This window comes from Ovis aries, chromosome 1 (genome assembly GCF_016772045.2).
Source record: "Ovis aries strain OAR_USU_Benz2616 breed Rambouillet chromosome 1, ARS-UI_Ramb_v3.0, whole genome shotgun sequence".
Classification (NCBI taxonomy): domain Eukaryota; kingdom Metazoa; phylum Chordata; class Mammalia; order Artiodactyla; family Bovidae; genus Ovis; species Ovis aries.
Genome location: NC_056054.1, coordinates 36,632,540 through 36,640,741, shown reverse-complemented (window position 1 = coordinate 36,640,741; position 8,202 = coordinate 36,632,540). Strand labels below are relative to the sequence as shown.

Sequence of the window (8,202 nt, the reverse complement as noted above, 5' to 3'; positions counted from 1 at the left end):
CCATCAACAACGGTGCCCATTAGGCCCGGCACCGGCACTTGAGCTAACCTTGCCCAGTGTTCACAAGCCCTCTTATTCTCTTTTCAGTGCTCCTCAGAGGTGGTACTTGTTAGGTCTGTGACGCCTGCATTTGAAAGTCAATTCTGATTGTCAAAAGACAACGTAATGTTTTCTCAAATGACATACTCCAATAATAAATAAATACTTTGCATCTGTTGGCAGATTATTTCAGCACCTTGTTAGCAACAGGTACTTAATTGCTTCTCATTTTCCTGAGATGATTCAATTGCACTAAACCAGGAGAGACAAATTAAATTCAGCTCCACTGAAAGGAGCACTAGTGTGTTCTACAACTAAGTTAAAAATATTTCCTAAGAGGCAAAGGAGTCTGCTGACATGATACAAGAAAGCTAAATGAACCAACTGCTTAGGTAGGGGGTGCATGCCAAGGAAGGATGCCAAGGTCACGAGAGCGATGGAGCACCAGGGACTTCTTCCTTCTTCAGGGTCCTTCATTTGGGCAGAAACATTTATAATACCACAGCAAATACTCCATAAAAAGAGGATCAAATCATTCTGAGCTCAGTATTTCTCTTAATGTCCATGAAACTAGAAGCTCTTAATTAAAACAGAGTAAATGTATGGATTTGAGAGTTGAACCATAAAGAAGGCTGAGCATCAGAGAATTGATACTTTCAAATTGTGGTGCTGGAGAAGACTCTTGAGGAGTCCCTGGACAGCAGGGAGATCAAACCAGTTAATCCTAAAGAAAGTCAGTCCTGAACATTCATTGGAAGAACTGTTGCTGAAGCCCAATACTTTGGCCACTTTCTGACTCACTGGAAAAGACCCTGATGCTGGGAAAGATTAAAGGCAAACAGAGAAGGGGTCAGCAGAGGATGAGATGGTTAGATAGCATCACTGGATCAAAGGACAAGAATTTGAGCAAACTCAGGGACTGACAGTGGAGGACAGAGGAACCTGGCACGTTCGGTTTATAGGGGCACAGAGGGTCAGACAAGACAGTGACTAAACAACAAGTGTATATCGAGCACTTATTCACGATGCTATGCATCTCCCTAAATACTATGAAACACATGCATTTGAATATGGTATTATTACCACACATGGAGGATGGAAAACTACCTGTTATTTCCAAACTTCCTGTTTGCTGTCAATCAAATCTATGTGCTCATTCAACAAATACCTACTAAGTGCTTTGCTAACACCATCCATGAGGCTGAGAGATACAGAATCTCAGGAGGAAGAATAAAGACGTGGTCCCATTCTAATGGCCCTGCCATCTAGTGATGACTGAGCCTTCCCACTATTCCTCTCCTTCCTTCCTTCTCTATTATTGTCTTTGAATCTCCAGTCTTCTAACCTTTCCTGGTGACCTCAACTTCCTGGAAAGTTATCTTATTCTCATAATTCTCTGCAGTGTATTATCTTTAGCCAAACTGGGAGATACTATTGACTTCATACCCTCACATGTCTCATCACTAAAGGCAAGATCCTTGATTGGGCCATGAGGATCCTGGATTTAGAGAGGTTCATAGAGCATGTAAATGTCTGAACAGAAACTGGCAGGATTCTTTGAAAGCTGCACAATGTATCTTAAGTTTACATGGTTATTGTTTTAATACATATTGTGCACGTCTTCAAAATCAGGGCAATCTGACTTCTAAAATCCCTTCGTGTGTGTGTGTGTGTGTGTGTGTGTGTGTGTTGACCCATAAAGAAGTGGGGCTTTGGCCATTCGCTCACACTTTGTGTGTCTGGATTCCTCAGTACTTAGTTGTCTAAAAGCACAATTGTTTGCTGTTGCTGCCTGCTTACAACTAGGAGGTACTCTTTGAGAGAGGGTTAAGTCACACTTGTTTGGACTCGCCCAGTGTCAACTGCCATGGTAGTTCTATCAGGTGGACCCTGATCTTGGCAGCACCCTGGGAGCACCCATCACAGTAATACAAGGCTGGGTTTCTTGTCTGCCATCTACTAGGAAGTAAGCAAGTTGAGGCCAGAATCCAAGCTTTATTCCCCACTCTATTCAGCAAGTAGCAGAGCACCTTGTACCCTGTAAGTACTTGATAAATATTTGTGGAAAAGTTAACAGGCCCCTAGACAGTAATGGGAGTCTGCACACTAATTTCAATATTAAAAAAAATTCAAACTGACCTCAAAAGCTATCTTTGAAATGACTTGCACCTACCAGAAACCCTGCATTTACCAGTAGCAAGGATTCATGGTCTCATAAAAAAAGGTCAAGTGATCTGTTTATGGCTGCTATTATAAAAAAAACTCAGTGTGATAATAAGAGTTGTATCATACTTATCAAAAGATCTAAATGGCTATGTCATGTCCTTGACTAATAAACATTGTGAAAACAAACTAACTGTTGAAATAAATGCAGTTGGTTTCTCCCAGTAGTGGAGAAAAAGGTAGAAATACGTTGAAAAAGGCTTAGCACTGGAGGCTAGATTTCTAGTCTTGGCTCTGGCCAACTCAGATTTCACATTTCTCTGAGTAACGGTAACTATGTTGCTGGCTGCTAGCCAGAATATTTTTCTCCTATTTACCTACTTATAAAACCCCATTTTAAACAGAGCAGCAATATGCTCTGTCAAATACTTAGATTTTCCAGCCTCCCTTGCAGCTAGCGGTGATCAAGAGGCATAGTTTTGATCATGCTGAGTAAGATTCTATGAAAGGTGGCAAAATGACCTGGCAGGCACTTTTGGCTCTTGTCTGCTCCCTTCTTTAAAACACGTGGAATGCAGATGCATGGCAGAGGGCAGTGGCTACACTGTGACCCTGAGGTCACTGCATGAGGATGGGAACAATCCACTAAAGCATGAATAAGACAAGAAATCTCAATCCTTGACTGCACTTAGGTGCCACCATGACAGTTCTGAATCACATGTTTGGTTTTTATTTTTTCAATTGTATTTATTTATTTATGGCTGTGCTGGGTCTCTGCTGCTGTGAGGACCTTTTCTCTAGTTGTGGTGAGTGGGGGCTACTCTCTAGTTGCAGTGTGCAGCCTTCTCATTGTGGTGGCTTTTCTTGTTGCAGACCACTCACTCTAGGGCATGCAGGCTCAGCAGTGGTGGTTCCTGGGCTCTAGATCAAGGCTCCATAGTTGTGGCCCATAGATTTAGTCGTTCCAGGGCATGTGGGGTCTTCCCAGATCAGGGACTGAACTCATGTTTCTTGCACTGGTAGGCAGATTCTTTACCACTGAGCCACCAAGGAAAACTCCATATGTTTGTCTTAGATTTCCAGTTACTTACAGCCAAACACATTCTTAAGGGATCCAGGAAAAGAATTAAACCAGAAGGCTCCAAGAGCACTATTCTGAAATTCTATGGCTCTAGACGAAGCTCAATCGGTGCTTATTTGTCAATTACTCTCAACCCCTGCTTAACATCGTGTATCGTGCAGGTTCCTTACTGCCTCTTGATCCCTAAAGCACAGAGTCGCTTTACCTTGTGCTAAGCATTTACATTAAGTATCATCTATTATCTCGCTTTTGAAAATAGCAAAGACTTAAGGCAGAAACATAAGTTTCGAGAAGACAACTTTTAAGAAATTCTAAAATATCTCTGATGAGTACTCCAAATAATTCTCAAGGAGTTAGGTATAGGGAGGGAGGTGGGAGGGGGGTTCAGGGTTGGGAACTCATGTACACCTGTGGTGGATTCATGTCAATGTATGGCAAAACCAATACAGTATTGTAAAGTAAAATAAATAAATAAATAAATAAATAAAAATTAAAAAATTAAATTAAATTAAAAAAAATCATCAGGCAAGTTTACAACTCTTAGAAAGGCAAAAGGAAGATAAAAGAAAAATGACAATTTTTCTTCACTATCATGAAGAAGATGAATTGTCATGATTAAATACTTTATTACGGTTGAAATTTTAAGTACTGCTAAAAGAAAGTCTTTGAAAGCCCACTCTTTCCATTTAAAGTGCACGGTAACTGTAATAACGTATAATGACGTAACAAACACCCTTACGGAAATTTAATCTCTTCCTCAGTCAGTAGGGCATTCCAGTCTTTAACTTCTTCACCTAATTTTAACTACGTAAATGTTAGTTACTCAGTCGTATCTGACTCTTTGGGACACTATGGACTGTAACACCCCAGGCTTCTCTGTCAGAATTCTCTAGGCAAGAATCCTGGAGTAGGCAGCCATTCCCTTTTTCAGGGACTCTTTCCAACCTGGGATCAAACCTGAGCCTCCTACATTGCAGGCAGATTCTTTACCATCTGAGCCACCAGGTAAGGTGGCGAAGTATCATCCCCCATGCGATGGCTAAACAGAGGTCACAATGTTAAATGATTTATCAAAGCCATAAACAATGACACCTATCAGAGAGGGGATTCATTTTAAGAAACCACATGTCCCTACCTTCACAAGGTAAATTGGAAAATTAGATTCCAATTTTAGTTTAGAAGATTAGAATAGCATCAACTAAGAAACACCATAACTTTTAATAAACCTTACTTCATAATCTTGCAATAGCTTTCTTTGGATGAAAGGCCATGGTTCTTCCTCATCTTGGACATTCCTTATAAAGGAGTGCCATATAAACTATTGTCATATGTCACCCTTAGAAGCAGTGAAAATCTGTCAGTTTCAGGGATGGGATGAATATCTCTTATGTACATTTTATGCACAACTTACATACTTTTTATTCATTCAAGTAAAATCTGAGCTCAAAACCCATGGTGTGAGAAACAATAAAGATATCAAAAAGTGTTTATTAGAGATCCTTCCTCACAGAGGTTTTGTTCTAGAGAAAGAACAAGACATGTACGTGAACTGACGAAGTAAGACCAAGTTGGTGTAGGGAGTGTGAAGACATGACGTGAGAGGCTCCCAGAGCCTGCAGATTGAGAGATGATGGCAGCCTGGTTGGAGCTGAGCAGGTTTCAGGTAGAAAGTGGTACCCGAATTGGTCTTGGGATGGACAGTGTGTGGACAGGCAAAGGCAGGAGGACAGCATGATAGCATGAGGCTTTCAAAGCCCTGATGAAAACGGGTGACTTAATTGTTTGCCTGACCTGATCATGGCTGTAAGTAGATGATTTCATCTACTCCTAAGATAATATAATTCTCTGAGGTCGAGATTAGATCTTCAATTTATAGATGAGGAACCCATGGCTCAGAGAAGCAAAGCTCTGTGCCAGGTTCACACAGCTGATAAAAGTGGTGGAAACAGGATTCAAACACCAGTCTATCCGACCTCCAACCCTAGCTTCTGCACTTACTCACTCCCCTCGAGGCTCTATTTTTTCTGCCTCAGCTTTGCAATCATCAAAGAGGTTTCCTGTGTAAAAAGTAGCCACCAAATTTCTAAATATAGCTAACTTTTGCAGTGAAAAACAGGACCATTGCTTGTTTTCACTGAATTTGGTGAACTCATTGAAATCTGAGGTGGATTTGCTGTTCTGTGGCTCTGTTAGCATACCACCTCTGGCCTGGGCACTGGGGTACATCACATAGCTGCTGTCTACCGACTGTTGTTTGTCTAGTCGAGGTATTCCCATGAGGAATTTTAAAGAAGGCAGCAGAGGTCTTACAATCTAGGTGCTATCCAGAGGTGACTATACCATGTGACTCTGAACAGGACTACAGTTAACAGCCTCCCCAGTGCCCCAGGATCCTGATAAAGGACACACCTTTCTCTTCTTCCTGGCCTTTTTGAAGTCTGATCGCCTATCTGGATTCTCTAATGATTTACCATTTCAGATTGTAGTAAGAGCAAGTGAAAGTGTTAGTCACTCAGTTGTGTCTGACTCTTTGCGACTCCATGGACTGGAGCCCGCCAGGTTCCTCTGTCCATGGGGTTCTCCAGGCAAAAATACTGGAATGGGCTTGCCATTTCCTTCTCCAGAGGATCTGTCTGACCCAGGGGTCAAGCCTGGGTCTCCTGCACTGCAGATGGATTCTTTACCATCTGAGTCACCAGGGAAGCCAAGCCTCTCCTTCCAATAAAAAGAACGTGTGAGGTTGAATTCTCCTTAATGTACATGCCTGGCTCCCTCTGCCAGACTCTCCTTTTTTAAATCCAGCCTTATCTTCCTAAAACATCAACTCTTAGTCCCAGATGTGATGTCATTCCAAGCATTAGCTTTCCAACCAGTTCACAGAAGGATAAGAGGGAATATGATGTCTATAGCAAGTATGTCTTAAATAACAAGTATCTAACCACCAAACTTTAAAAAGGTCTTAGCCCAATAGGGTCTTACGTTAAGCTATCTCAACTCTGTCATGCTGACTACAAAGATGCCGCTGAGGTATTTCATACCAACTGCCCCACTTCCCTTCACCAGACCACTAAGTTGGGCAGGATGTAATAAGAATGGGTTCCTGAGCAGATTTCCCAGAAAGGAGACCTGAGGATGCTGTGAACCATATTGAAGTCTGATGAAAAAATTCTTCGGAATTCCATAATTGTTCCATAATTTTTAAATTGGGCATCTTTCTCTTTTCCTTATAAACAATTCCATGAGTATTAATAGAAGACCAAAACTCACAGTTCTGTAGAATAAGAAGGTCCCCTCTGGTTCAACTCAGTGTGGATCATTTTAGCAAATGTGATTAACTGTTTAGCAATGAAGAAGCTCCCAATCATGGCACTTATGGGTAAGTGCTAAAATCATTTCTAGATCTATAGTTTTAAGGCAAGACATATAAAAAGCATTCAGTATTTACTGAATAAATGATAACATATACACATTGCCTTATACTCCTCAGAGTCTCTACAAATACTGTTTTATTGTAGTTTCTGTGTAAGAATGTGAGATTGGGAGAAAAAAAAAATCCTTCAGCAGTACTGCTACTGCTGCTGCTGCTGCTGCTGCTGCTAAGTCGCTTCAGTCGTGTCCGACTCGGTGCGACCCCACAGACGGCAGCCCACCAGGCTCCACCGTCCCTGGGATTCTCCAGGCAAGAACACTGCAGTGGGTTGCCATTTCCTTCTCCAAAGCATGAAAGTGAAAAGTGAAAGTGAAGTCACTCAGTCGTGTCCGACTCTTAGTGACCCCATGGACTGCAGCCCACCAGGCTCCTCCGTCCATGGGATTTTCCAGGCAAGAGTGCTGGAGTGGGGTGCCATTACTACTGTCCCCATTTTATTGGAAAGGACATTAAAAAATTCAGACGATAAGCAGAAATGGAAAGAGGCAACTCAACAAACTGCCCTGATTGCTGGCGTTGCTGCTTCCTAATCCTGGTGTACCAGGAGTCTTTTCTTCGCTTGGAATGCTCTCCATTCATCTAAGTGACTTTAAAGATTTGACTTTGACAATATCTACCCTTTGAACATTCTTTAGGTGATATAAAGTGAAAAGTAACTGTGCATTCCACAACATATTCTAAATGCTTATTTTTCTGTACTGGACAATACGCTCTATGAGGACAGGAACCACTGAATTCCCAGTGCCTGCCCAGTGACAAGCACTCAGTAAATCCTTGATTGATGGATGAAGGAACCTCCACAGTTCCCTCCAGAGTTTCCTACAGAAACCTCTGCTTTTAAGATCCATGTAGCATTTAGAACATGTCAGCCTGATCATAAAAAGATGAGAAACATACAGGCCTTATCTCCCTGAGACCAAAAGTCTTCTAACTAAATCTTCGTTATCTCTTACCTCCCACCACAGTTTCAATGCTTAAGGAATGCTGACAACGAGAATTATATCATCACACTGCCCCATTCAAAGAGATTCATTCTGGGAGCACATAATTCCAGTCAGATGCAAGGTTTTCAAATTGGGGGGGGGGAATGCACATATTTTTCACTCTTACACACAAGTGAAATAATTAGGACACTTAAGAAAGTTCCATCAATGATCACAAGATCTTTAAAGATGGGGCAAGTGAGCTTTCATAATTGTGGATAGAGACACAGCTTCATATAATAGTCAAAATACTTATTTTCTTCAAGGTGATTTCTACACATGTACTTTGGCCAGCCCTCTAAACTGCTATATTTCCCTGAGATGTACACAGAGTATTCATAAACGGATTCAGATTTGTGGGACTCACATTGAGATTAATGCAAGAAATACCAGTTTCTCCAGGCGTATGTCAAAGTAGACAAGAGACCATAACTTTCTAGGATGTTTTATGATAGCAGCTGGTAGATCACAAACTTACCTAAACAAAAATCTGATGGAAGAAAGCA

General features: G+C 41.5%; 1 protein-coding gene across 15 annotated transcripts in view; it reads right to left on the bottom strand.

Moving 5' to 3' along the window:
- NFIA (nuclear factor I A) overlaps positions 1-8,202 on the bottom strand; it is a 402,938-nt gene that overhangs the window by 80,623 nt on the left and 314,113 nt on the right. The window lies entirely within an intron of this gene.